The sequence below is a fragment of the Protomyctophum parallelum genome (assembly GCF_964188405.1).
Source record: "Protomyctophum parallelum genome assembly, chromosome: 1".
NCBI lineage: Eukaryota > Metazoa > Chordata > Actinopteri > Myctophiformes > Myctophidae > Protomyctophum > Protomyctophum parallelum.
Genome location: NC_139697.1, coordinates 68394175 through 68406765, shown reverse-complemented (window position 1 = coordinate 68406765; position 12591 = coordinate 68394175). Strand labels below are relative to the sequence as shown.

Sequence of the window (12591 nt, the reverse complement as noted above, 5' to 3'; positions counted from 1 at the left end):
CCGAACCCCCATCTGAAAGAAGTAAATATTTTAGTTAAAAACGAAAAAGAATATTATTCAAAGATTGTCGGCAAGCGACGCAGAACGTCACGGTCATAAACAGGGAATAAATTAAGCTTAAGGGAGAAAAGAATTAAGCCAGCTTCACTATCAAAGTCAAGCAGTCAGCATTGCACTGCAGGGAAATTAAGTTTATAGTCTGTGCTGGGGAGGCAGGGGGACACCTCGGTCACCTGCATGTAGAAGAACAAAATTCGATGTTACTAGAAATAATTTACAAATTTAAGCAATGTTTTGAGAGCTTGTAGATCAGGCAAAACAGGCAAAACGGTGAAAACAGTGACATCCGCTGGCAATCCCATTGACATTATATTCTGTCTCTTACATCACAAACAGCAGGAATTCAGAGCACCTGTTTGAGCCAGAAAACCCCACACCACAGAACATCTACTGAATGGGAAAAGTTCAGGTTTTTTGGGTGCAATTGAGCTCAGAAAACCTAAAAGAATTAAGAAAAATCACAAAAAAATGTTTTTTATGTCACAATCCCTTTAAACTAAAAACCTTTCTGTGAGTAACACATTATACAATAGCCTATGGTCAATACAATCATTCTTTTCTGGATGATCAACTACCACCACTACATTCCAGTAGCAGTTTCCAAGCATGCCAACACAATCACTGAGACCTTATAGTGTCACCCTCACTTCAATCGTCAGCAAGTGTCTTGAGAGGCTGGTGAGAGATTAAGATCTGCCCACAACGCTATGGAATGGATCCATGGCAGTTTGCATACAGCCAAAACAGATCCAGTGATGATGCAGTGGTTCCGGCTCACCACACTGCCCTCACTCACTTGGATATGAGAGAGAGAGAGAGAGAGAGAGAGACTATAGAACAAATATGCATTGCTGAATTTGGACTTTCTGTTGAGATGTTATTGTCAGGTGGTACGAATGTGAAATATATAACATGTACATGCATAGCCTCGGAAACCCAGAGGTTTTTATTTCCAGGGAGGAAAAAAAAGTCGGGGGCCGAGTCCACTTCAATTTGGCATACAGTAGCGCAAACGTCGTTCGCTCTCTGCTGATTTCTGATCGTCTGCACCTTTGTTAAATTGACGCACACACGTGTCATACACACGTCCTCTCTCTCTCTCTCTCTCTGTCGCTCTAATTAATTAGTCTCATGTCACACAGCTGCACCTAGTTTCTCTGCCTATGCCATAAAGCATAGGTGAGTTCCAGTCTAGTACACGCATGACTGTATCAACAATTCAACACACACACAGCAACAAAAAAGAAGAAAAAAAAGACAAAATGTCCAGACCCCACTGTGTTACATTAATCCAGCTGAGTTGGCTCCCTGTTTATTCCATCTGCTCTATGGTAGAGGTCCAAATGGAAGGTACAGCTGTTGACTAATGTGGCTGTCTGATGGGTTGAACACACACAGCACAGAACAACACCTTTGTTGCTCGTTCAATTTGTACGTTCCAGACACACACTCACACAGTCCAACAACTGCTATGGAAATTCCAGAAGATAGTGTTGGGAGTAGACTTGGCTATACATAGTATATAAAGGAAATCTTTTGGTTGGTCGAAAGGTTGCTAAAGGTTTCTCTGTCAATACAGTCCACTTCCCAGACGTCGTTCAACCAACAACAAACACATCCAAAGTGCCCTCACCTCTAGAAGAAGGATTTGTAGTGAAGGGGAATTACTTCTCTACAGTACATTGACCCGGCAACCGCCTGCTCAAAGTGAGCGCACAGGGGAGCAGTTGGAGGTTAAGTGTCTTGCTCAGGGGCACTTAATCCATTTTGGGTGGGAACCCCTTTTGGTGTTTTAAAGCATTATGTTATGCTTTAGCTATTGAAAAATAACAGATCTACAAGCTCACAGCTACTGTACGAACTTGTAGGTCTGCTATTTTTGAAAAATCGTGAAAATGTGCCTCAAATCTTTGAATATATATTAACTCAAATCTTTGGTTCTGGGTAGGTCCCTGGAACAACATATTTTCAGATGGGGGGGGGGGGGGGGGGGGGGGGGAGGCATATTACATATACTTTTTGGGGTCCTTGACAAACATTGAGCACCACTGATACAGAAACATAAGGTTTTTCAGAAAACTGTCAGGATCTAGAAGACATTTTGTAGAATCGTCCTCGGGTCTAAATGGGTTAAACAAGGAGCCGAGGTTTGAACCGGGGACCTTCCGATTCCCAGACGGTTATACTCCAACGCCTGCCCACTATACTATACTGCTCCGCTGCCCTTGATAGAAACACACATCACACACACCTCCCAAATGGCTCCTGGCCGTGCTGCTGCACCGTGGTTCGTTTACCTGAGCGTCCAGCCGAGTGTGCATAATAGCAGACGACTAGCCAATTCAAACGGGTTACCGAGACACCGTTCAATAATGCACGCGACGCGTGAGCCCTCTCACCTTGCACTGACTCTCACGCTTGACTGGTCAGTTGTGACTGTGTGAGGAGGAGCCGTGAGTCTCTCTTCTACGACCAATAGGTTTAGGAAGGTTTAGAAAGCAAGAGAGAACATTCAAGAATTATGAAATATTGAATGAGCCCAGTGGAAATAAATATTCTTACATTTGGACTGATATTCTATTTCTCACACACACACACACACACACACACACACACACACACACACACACACACACACACACACACACACACACACACACACACACACACACACTTTGGTTCCCAAACTATGTCATGTCAAGTTTAGCCCACGGACCCCCCATTTGAAAACATATGCTAGTGACCCCGATAAGGGAGGATTTTTACGGCTCTAGGAAAACACATTAATTTCATGGAACCCCCAAATTCACACGCATTATGCTACGGATCCCCGATTTAACAGCATTTCTATCTCTGGGACCCCCAATTTATATAGTAAAATCAATGCTAATTTAGCGTACAAATGTGTACACTCTCTGAGTTATAGACACATAAGGGTCCATTTGTATAACTATCTCTAATTGAGCTAGGTCCCCCCTGGAACTCCCTCAAGTACCCCCAGGGGTACCTGGACACCACTTTGGGAACCCATGTTATATAGGCTATGCAGTAAGCAGGCAGTAAGCAGGCAGGTAGCTGCTTGTGTCCTCAAGCCACAGTCAGGGGTTTTTCTAGAGCACACATCCCAATCAGGTAGGGACGGCTGGCTTTGCTGTGTCTGTGTTTTGCCTTGAAATCCCGCGAGAAAGCGTGAGAAATATACGAAATGTCCCACACACGCGCCTGCCCCAAAACAGACCCGTCATCAGTTATGATGCACGCCCTTGCACGCACGCACGCACGCGCTAATGGATAAATGAACACAGAGGATTTTACTGTGTATACTACCAGATCATGCTAACTAACTAACTAACGCTGATCATGTTCAACAAGTGGTTTAATGTTATTTAATCTGACTTTTTAGCAACCCGTTTAAGGAATTTGTGCCTTTGTTTGTTTGTTAATAAATACGTACGTGACGAGAGATGGGAGGGAGAGAGAGAGAGAGAGAGAGAGAGAGAGAGGGGCGTGATGAAATGAGCCTGATTTAATCCCAGGCACACACACAGTATTGCGTGTTTAGCCACACTGAGCTTCCCAGAGAAAGATGGATTTAACATGAGACAGAATCACAGGGCTGTACAACGGGTTCAACACATAGCTATAGGCTCCATTCAGAGTTATAGTCCACATACAACATGCATGTGCCCCACATGCACACAACCACAACAAGATGATCCAAATGATACTCTTGGAAAACACAGGTGTTTAACCCATTTTGGGCCGGGGAACCCCTTTTGGTGTTTTAAAGCATTATGTTACTTTAGCTAATGAAAAATAGCAGATCTACAAGATCATAGCGCGGCACCGAGTGCCACACTACGAGCTTGTATAGGTCTGCTATTTTTGAATGGTGAAAATGTGAAAATGTGGCGCAAATCTTTGAATGCATATTCTTTCAGAGCGAGCGTTTTTAACTCAAATCTTTGCTTCTGGGTGGGGGGTCCCTGCCTGGAACTAAATATTTTCAGACGGGGGTCAGCGGCCAATTACATAATATACCTCGACATGAAATATTGAGCACCACTGTCATAGAAACATAGGTATTTCAGAAAACTGTCTTCTGATTTAGAAGACATTTCGACGTCGGGCCTAAATAATATTTTGCACAGTTAAAGTGACCCCCATGAAGAAGGAGTGGTTCTTCCATGCCAAAGAGATGAGAATGATCAAAGGACTGTCTTTCTTTACAAGTTAATTTCCTCCTGGAGAGAGAGAGAGAGAGAGAGAGAGACCTCACTACAGTACTACTACTTATCTGAGTGAAGGGAGGGAGCATGAAGCACAGTGTGCGTGGCTCAATTTAGATATTACCGGTAATCTAAATTCTATCAGTTTCAGCTGTGAGGTGTGACACGGTAGTAGCGAGCGAATAAAATGCTGCTTTGTCTATCTATCAGGGAAACAGGCTCTGCTCTGCTACCATTTTGTGCTGTGGGCAACGTGCCCGTTTCATTTGGCCATATTCCAGTTTTAGCTTTCTCAGAATCTTTTGACATAAATATTTAAACATCTCTCTCTCTCTCTCTCTCTCTCCCTCTCTCGTTTTTGTGTTATGTCAAATGTGTGTATATGTGTTGCATACAAGGCCGCTGGGCCGCAAGACAAACTTCAGTGCAAAGTGCAAACTGACAATAAAGTACTATATATCATATCATATTAATGTATTTCATTGTGTGACGAATAGCGCAAAATAGTAAAAAGTAGATGGCTTTTTTTGCTATTTTAATCGTGCCTCCCTATTCAAACTAAAACCATCGTATTATCAACCGTGATTACTATTTTGAAGCCCGACTAGTATTAATGTTTGGGCACTATGGATGGAAATGATCTCTGGAATTATATCTCCGGTACTAAATCTGGCATATTTAACGCCTGAATTCGTAGTCTTGTTTTGGTGTTCATTAATGTGCAATGTCCCGACTAAATAAACAAATAAAGTAATGTATATAGGAAGTCCGATTTGTACCGAAACTGTCTTGATGGTGACGAACAGATCTTAATTAGTACTGTGACAAGTGAAAACCATGCACTGTGAAACAGGGATGGGACATTTAAACAGGCCAACTGCAGTGCCCACACAGTACACAGTGTGTCTCTGCAACGGATTGCAACGGTTTCATCATGTCGCAAATCATTCATGTGAAGCTGTGGGCTCCTTTGGATTCAAAGTGCTGACTGCTGCATCGCTGTGTATGGCGTTGTGCGTTATGATTTGTGAACTTTTGTGGATTTTGGCACAACGTCCACCCCTGAATATGGATGCTGGGAAATCTGTGCATGCTTATAAAATCCTTTAAGAACTGGGGGAGTGTTGCTCCCATGCGCTCCACCTTCCACTACGATAGGCACACTTGCTCACTGTGCATTGGTGGGCTATACGGACACTATGCAAACCTAACCTGCCTGCCAAAAATGACCGATGGTCCCCACTTTGACAACCACTGTATAGTCCACAATGTATGGCCGTTTTTAGCCCAAGGAGTGTTTTTTTTTTTTGCAAAACTAATGCTTGGAATGGATCCAGCATCATGAAAACCCCCTACTTTGACACGTCACATGCTACATAAAGCATGGTGCAATTTTGAATTGTTTTGCCTTCTATAGGTTGTTAATGGTATTGTCACATATTATGCCAATTGTGAAGATTGCTCAACATACAGTATGCAAGTTAGCATCCGGCAGTTTCTACATGCTGGGGACCCATACTCAACATTTCTAGCATAAAACCTTGGTGTACTCAACATGTCCGGGTTCACAATGGGGCTCTATATGGGCTGGCAAGTAGACTAGTACGTTAAGTCAACTCTGAGAGTGTGAGAACTCTGAGAGTGTGAGAATGGACCCGTGAAATCCTGATTTAATCTCACACAAAATATAGAAGATCTACAAGCTACTGTACAGCGTGTTGTGAGCATGTAGATGGCCAAAGGGTCAGAGTTCAATCTGTGGTGTGGTGTGTGTGTGTGTGTGTGTGTGTGTGTGTGTGTGTGTGTGTGTCCTCATGCTGCAGTCGGTCACCATGCATGTGCAATGATGCAAATCGAACTCTTTACAAGATGTGTTCCGGGAGGGTGCTTGGAGTGGCAGAGCTGTTGACACGCATATTGTGCCCAAACATTACACAAGCATCATTATGCAGCACACATGCTTGCTCACTGACATTACACATTCACAGCGCGCCGTACATTCACACTATAGGACTGTCTCAACACTTCGATTTTCTTTCCCACTGAGTTTTAATCATCTGTTCCAAATGTGTTCCAGCATCTCCTCGACATCCTCGTCGCCGTGTTGTGGCGATACGGTTGCCATGGTCTACGACTCTACGTATACGACATAGTCCCTGTCAAGCATGGGATGCTGTGGTTCAAATTAGTTCTACTTCCCCGCCTATGGGTACTTACTGGTTACCACAGTACACATATATGCACTGTAAACACGTGCAGTCGTACACAGAGTATTGTCTGATGCAATTAAAAACATAATGATGTGGGTGGGCTGTTTGCTCTCTCACCCATGATAGGAGCTTGACTAATAATAATAGTAACCGTTTTAAAGCAGTCAAAACGGGTAAAATGACAACAAGATAAGATGAATGGGAGATAAGAAAGCCATTTACTGGGGAAGAAAAGGAAAATATAGCCTGATTTACACAACAGTGCCCATGCTGTGTATTTATAGATAGCATTGTTGACTCTCATCAGCATTGTATAAATCAATGTTTTTTTTGTTTATTTCAGACATATAAGTTGATATAACCACTGCTCACGCACCGTATAACGCACACACGCACGCACTATTGGTTATATAAAGATCTAACGCTCGGCAGTTCGCTACCAATCTTGGGCGTGGACAACAGAAGTACTTTAATATACTCACATTCTATTAAAACCAAGAGAATGGGCCTCTTTTGCGTCATGACGTAATACGTGCCCTCCCGCCCGAGGGCATAAAAGCACGTATTTGCTCATGCTCATTTTTCCGTTTTCTCTTCTGCGCGACAACAGTCAATCTAGTATCACTGACACACGTAACTCTCTGATCTAAACTTTCTAATCGACTGTGCATTTGTAAATTTGCAAAGAGAGACCCCCTCTCTTCTCCCCTATCTTTGTTTCTTAGAAAAATAACACGATGGGAACTATTATGCACAAAAACTAATTTCACCAGTGGTGGGAAAAGTACTCAATTGTTTTACTTAAGTAAAAGTACCAATACTGCAATTTAGAACTACTTTGTTACAAGTAAAAGTACGGAATTGAAAATGTACTCATATTGCAGAATGTCCCATTTCACAAGTTCAAAATCACAAGTGTACAAAATCTATTGAAAATAGCCGATCTATATAAGCTCACAATGCGCGTTGCGATGCATTGTGAGCTTGTACGTAGATCGGCTATTTTCAAATGGCCAAAATGTATAGGGTTGAAGTGGTTAATGTATGTTTTCTAATCAAAAATAAATCTCCACAGTAACTAGTAATATTCAAATAATTGTAGTGAAGTAAAAGTAAAAATGTTGGCTCTGAGATGTAGTGGAGTAGAAGTAAAAGTACTGGAAATACTCACGTAAATTCCTCAAAATTATACTTAAGTACAGTACTTAAGTAAAAGCACTTAGTTACTTTCCACCACTGAATTTCACCCACCTCTTGCTGGTTAAAACTGTGATGCGACAATAAAGATGATTCTGATACTATAAGTAAACTTGACCATTGTGGCTCTGTTCTTGGTCTGCTCTTTTTTTTACCTATACACCAGGGGTGGGCAACTGGCGGCCCGGGGGCCACATGCGGCCCCCTCCTTCACTTAATGTGGCCCTCAGGTTAATATCAGAATACTGATATAATATTGGTTCCAGCTGTTTACAATTCCACAACATGCAAACATGACCTGTTTGAATCACTTCAATCTAAATTAGTAGCTCATTGCTCAACACACGTATAATTATAGGCATTTGAAATTACATAAAAATGTAAATTTTCAGGATTCCAATTCGAATATAGCAAAAATAGCCGATCTACAAGCTCAAAACGTGTCGCAGTAGATTGGCTATTTTTGCTACGACAGTAATATATGGCCCTAGGGAGTGAGTGTGGAAATATAGTGGCCCTCTCCATCGTCAAAGTTGCCCACCCCTGCTCTACACCAAACCTCTATGCTGACAATAGACGATCTATAAGCTCCCGTCCTAAACCTAGCAGCGCGATGAGTTGCATATCCAGAGGCTGCTCGCCTCCTGAATGCTGACCCTCTTTTCACTCGCACTTTACAGCGTGAAGCTGCTTTGTAAGAACGATGAACTGCGATGCTATTTATTTTATTACGTTTTCTTCCATTGCAATTTATTTACCATGAACTCTAACGTTGCATTCTTCTTATTTATTGGTCTCTCTCTCTCTCTCTCTCTCATGAATTGCAACGTTTTTGCATTCTTCTTATTTATCGGTCCCTCTCATATGATGTTTGTACTTTTATATCTTTTTCTACTGAATATGTGTCTGAATATGTGACGTGAATAATGTGTCTATTTGTATGTCTGTTTTTAGAGCACTGAAACAAATCCCAATCAACTCTGTTGACATAGCAAAAAAGTATTGAATCTTGAATCTTGTGATCTGCTATTTTCGCCTAATGTTCCTCTCAGAATAAGGATGTTGTATAGGGTTGTATTTGGCAGACCCCCTATAGTAACTCTGAGACCTCTAGGGGTGGCGGACCCCCTGTCGAAGACCCCTGCATTAGACATAATGCGATGCTTCGAGGGGAGGCCTCTGATGGTGTATACATAACATGTTTTTGATATTATCAGCGAAAGACCTGCAGATAAGACTGTACATAGAACAGTATGTTCGACAAGTGTGTATGTCGATCTGTCTGAAGAATTTCTATTGCTGGCGGAAGCTATGACAGCGATACGGGGCCTTTGCTTTTCACTTTTGTAAATACTTCAGGAGGTAGTAGGGCTATAATAAAATATTTATAGCCTGCTGTCGGGCTAAAACCTTGTATCTCCAGTACACAACGTTGTTTGCGTGCGTGCGTGCGTAAATGAATGGCCCACTTTGTCGAACTACACACAAAAGTAGCAAAAATAACCTACAAGGCAAGCTCAAAACGCGTTGTGATGCAACAGATTGTGAGCTTGTTAATCAGCAATTTTAGATACGTTTTTAAGTGAAAGGGGGGGGGTCTGTGGGTATTATGAATATTGAATTGAACCAATGAAAAGTATTAACAGGAGCTTGTGACTAATAACTACATTGGATCCCATTTCCCGAAAGGTTGTTTTTTGGACATACAAGGTTTCCACACAACAGAAACAATATGCCGTGACAATAACAAGCTGGTTGAGTTCATGAACGGAACGTTCTAGCTCACACTCATTGTCACACTCATGAGTTGTTCTCATGTCTGTGCAGCACCTTCGTAACACATCATTTATTTATTATCTCATTTAACAGCTGTCCATCTTGTAAACTCATGAAATGTGTGACGATAATACAGCAGCTAGGCCACTATAGGTATAGAGACGTGTTAGGACAAAGTTTGTGTTAGGAGACATACAGTGGAGTACCCTTTGTTTGTTCCTCAATCTCAAAATGGTCTCTATGGGTTCTGAATAGATAGGTACCTTTGTTAGACACACCCACAGACACACCCCCAGATTCTCAGCCACGCCCACAGGTTTATTTTAATATAACTATCGCCCCTCACGAAATGTGGGTGTCATTCTCGACTTACTCAACTTACTAAATAAGCATATCAAATGGTTAACACACTTTTTCAGACAGTACAGCATGCCTCTTGAGGCCACTCATGATATTTTCACATTTGGATCATTACGTTTTCTTCCATCCAATAGATTTTTAAATGTGTTAACCCATTCTGGGCCGGAACCCATTTTGGTGTTAGCATCATGTTATGCTTTAGCTATTGAAAAATAGCAGATCTACAAGCTCATAGCGCGCCACCGAGTGGCGCGCTACGAGCTTGTAGGTCTGCTATTTTTGAAAAATCGAAGAACGACTGACATTTTTAGAATCTGATCTCAGGTCAGAATGGGTTAATCAGACCAGTGTGTGTCCAGTGGAAACCTTGTATGAATCTGATCTCAGGTCAGAATGGGTTAATGATCTCACCCCAAGGCCCAAGCTGTATGTATACTTTGTTCATATGACAAAGACAAGCACTAATAGAGTCACCACAAGGGGATCAGTGAATGGCAACTGCAGAACCAACTGAAACGGTAATACAAACTGATCTCAAAACATTGAATGCAAATGGTATTAAAACACGGGTTCAAACTAAGCCCAAAGCTGTTCCTTAAAAACACTTCATTACCAGATAAATTCATGGGACGGATGGAGTAGTAATACCCTTTTAAACTTTGCTGAATGTATTATTGTTTTAAATTGGAGAATATGTTGCATAAAGTCCACCTTTGTTGCAGCACACCCTGGCTTGCAAACTGCCATAGCGGAGGCCCTCAGTAGAAATGAAACGGATCGTTATTTCTTTGCAAGTTCCGCCGAAGCCGAGGGAATCTTCTGACATGCCGAAGGATCAAACAAGACAGAGGATAAAAGCGAGCTGTTCATGGAGAACATAATTTCACTATCTCTCAGCATCTGCACGGCTGCATCCACTTCTAGACTTGAGTCATGCATATGCACATTCTAATTGCCCCTTTAACGGGAAAATGATTTGATTTGATCAGATCAGACCTTTTATAACGCAGATCAAATCTAATGATTCAATTAAATAAATCTTCATTTTTACGTCGGTGACCATTTAAGGTTTCACAGAATCGTGTTTCACTTGAATGTAGAGTAGGTGTTTTGGAATCCCCTGTGCGTTTATAATAGGCCTACTGTTATTTACAATAATAAATAATAATAAAATGAATACAATGAATTCACATTTTCACAATTCATAATTATGTATGATGTTGTCCCAAAATAGGGACGCCAAGTTGAAAGTGGTTAAAATATACATGTTCTACTATACTGTACTGTATTCCACTGTATTGGGAAATGAGTAAGAAAGGAAAATTAAATTAAAAAAAATAACTTTTGTAAAGTTGTATACATTATATTGCACTGATAATGCGTCCCAAGGCTCACCTGAACTTATCTCACGGGCACACCATTTGATAAACACTACTGTGAGGATTGGCAGACATCCTAAAAAGAGAACATGAGGCCTTATTGTTACTGTCCATGACTGTACAATCTTCCAAGCTCAACTGTAAATGGTGCATTTATATAGCGCCTTTATCCAAGGCGCTTTACATAGATTGTGCATCACTTTCACCCATTCATACACCAATGGCGGTGGAAACCATGCAAGGCACCAACCAGCACATCGGGAGCAGAGTTAATGTCGAAGTGTCCTTGAGCAAGACTCTGAACTAGGGGTTCAGAGTCTTGCTTGACACTTTGACACTAACTCTGGGGGAGCCCGGGTTCGAACTGGCAACCTTGCGGTTACCATCCGGCCACTCTACTCCTGAGCCACCGCCGCCAACTGTAGGCCTACTCTATAATATAGCCTACTCAGTCTCAGCATTCTGCTTAAGCACCTTCACATATAATAATATGCTTCTGTCTGTCCGTGATGTTTGCAAAGTAAAATGTTGACCTTTCCCCTTTGACTTGGTTTACTATATATTTTGTAGTTCTAGGCAGCACCTCAACTATAAGACTCAAACCGGGTGAGCAGTACGTTTATCATTATTGAGGAAGAAGAGAAACGTTTTTATATTATGCACGCACGCACGCATGCACGCACGCACACGCACACAGTATACTTTATAGTACTATAGTAGTAGACTGTGTAACATTCTGCTTGTAAGATTTTAGGATGATTATAATGTCCTTCATCATCATAGCATATTATGCAGTATTTTGGAGTGGATGTTTTGGCACAACACTGCCTGCCTGGCCTCTAGCTTCTCGTTAATCCTATTGGGCATAAGTAGTGGCCAGTGGTCATGTGAGTAAGTCTGGACTCAGACCGTGACATGGTATAAGCGACACTTCTTCTATCCCCTCTTTGCCCAATCTGTGCAGAGCAAGACACACAGAGAGAGAGAGAGAGAGAGAGGGTGGAGAAGTGAAGAAGGAATGCGATGGGTAGGAGAAGTGAATTACCTTTCAAGGAGACAACTTTAAAGAAGAAAACTGACGGAACAAAGTACAGTAGAGGTACATGGGGGGGGGGGTGGGGGGGGGGCGTGAAAAATGTTGTGCAGCTTCACAAGTCGAGCACTGCGGAGCACAGCGCTGCAGAAAGCATGACAAGCAGGAGGCGGGGGCCTATGGGGTGGGGTGGGGGTCGGGGGGGGTGGTGTGGTGGTTGGGGGGGTGTTGGCTTTGAAGCTATAATAAGCTATTTTAAGGGGAGCAGGGAACACTAACCCTGCAAGATCCGAAACCTTGCTTGGTTTGTTCGCCTTGCACCTCACATGGGTAAAGGGTGTGCACAG

General features: G+C 42.2%; 1 protein-coding gene across 1 annotated transcript in view; it reads right to left on the bottom strand.

Annotated features, from left to right (window-relative positions):
• The window catches only part of igsf9bb (immunoglobulin superfamily, member 9Bb), a 148830-nt gene that overhangs the window by 71013 nt on the left and 65226 nt on the right, over positions 1-12591 (bottom strand). The window lies entirely within an intron of this gene.